Genomic DNA, 1905 nt, shown 5'->3' on the forward strand with positions numbered 1-1905 from the left:
ATCAGTTAATTTTCCATAAAGTCTTTTAGCATAATTACAATAAATGTTTCTTTGTGCTAACAAAAGTTTGACTTCACTCGTTAAAGTATCCCTATCACACATAATATTTGTTATTTGTAATTCCAAACATTCAATTTTGCTTATTTTCAAGTCTAATCTCTATTTGGTATCTAATAACTCCATGGATAATTTGTTGGCCTCATTGCTAGCAGACACAACAATTGAATCAAAATAAGTAACCGTCTCATCAAAAGATATTAGTTCAGAATCATAAGCATGTGTAGGAATATTAAAAGATTCGAGAATTTTACGTACCTTTGTTGTCATTGGAGATTTGTCTGCCGCTTTGGATACGAAGCATCGTCCTTTCACTTCGAATTCCTCATCATCTGAGTCCTCCTCCATTTTCGCATACAACGCTCCATGTGTCGGATTTCGCATTTCTTCATCGTCTGATCCGGATGACCAGATTTGATAAGTTCCATCTTCATCCTCATGTTCACCCTTTGCAACCAATGACAAATTCTTGGCTTTCGCACGAACCTCCTCAAGCCTCTCTGCATAATACGCCTCATCCTTGACTTTATTCTTCCTCTCATCCTTCTTCCGAAGCATACAGTCATTCGTAAGATGATTCGCACCGTTGCAATAATGACAATCTATTCCAGCATCACCTTTCAGCTTTTTCTCAATCATTCCTTCAGTCATTTTCGAATCTTTCTTCTCAACTTTCTTTTTCTCCTCATCAGCAGTTTTACTCACAGCACTTCCTTTTACCTCAGCAACCTTAGTTTTCGGATTGAACGGCTTTTTGAAAAACTTCTTAACACGATTATTCGAGTAAAAAGCTATTGCCACATCATCCGAATTCATGATGAATCCTTCTTCTTCCTTAGAATCACCATTTTCTGCTTCTTTCTCAGATATCTTTGACACAAGTGCCAATGGACCTCCCAAATTTTGCTTCGTCTCTTCAGCAATTTCATTTACTTCTGTTTCGTGTGTTTTCAACTGATTGTACAAATCATTGAGAGTTGATGTATCAAAACTTTGCTGATTCTTCACCATCATAGTAACACTTCTCCATTCTTTTCGAAGACCCATCACAAAGATGAGATTGAATTCCATTGAACTCCTGGTAATTCCATAGCAATTACAACGATAGATTAACTCGTTCAGTCGATCATAGTAGACTTCAATTGTTTCACCTTCATTTTGTCTGAAATCTTTCAGCTCAACCAAGCACTGTTTGACTGAATTGATTTTCGTCTTCTCACTTCCTTGAAACTTATCTTTCAGACTGTTCCAGATCTCCTTTGCAGTTGTACAACTCCTTATATAATTGTACACAACTGGAGGTAAAGCTCCTCGCAATTCTCTCATACACCTCTTCTCTAGTTTCTTCAGATGATCAGTTTGATTATCAACTCCAGAATTTGTAGAAGATGATCCAATTGGTTGAACATTCACTGGAATATTGACATTTCCAGTGATACATGACTATAATTCTCCATCAAGACCATTCAGATAATCCTGCATACGATCAGCCCACTGATCATAATATTCAGGGATTAGCATTGGAATTTTGGTTGATGATCCTAACAAATGAGAAAACGAGGTCATCGAATTGAGATTGAAACTCGCCATTGTTGTACGGAAGTTGATTTTGAAAATTCTTAAGAAGATTTGGAAATTTGAAAACAAACTGGTTGAATCAAATCGGAATTGCTAGAAGAACACTCGATTCAACAATTCAAATGCAGAATCAAATCACAGACTAAGATCTAGACAAATTTTTCACGATCAAAAAGTGAGGAAACTTTCAAACCAAAAATTTGATTCAAAAACTTTCTGAATAGATGAAAATCAGATCACAGTTGTGATTCCTGCTCTGATACCAATTGA

The sequence above is a fragment of the Lactuca virosa genome, chromosome 7 (genome assembly GCF_052849685.1).
Source record: "Lactuca virosa cultivar CGN04683 chromosome 7, Lactuca_virosa_CGN04683_v6, whole genome shotgun sequence".
NCBI classification, from domain to species: Eukaryota; Viridiplantae; Streptophyta; class Magnoliopsida; order Asterales; family Asteraceae; genus Lactuca; species Lactuca virosa.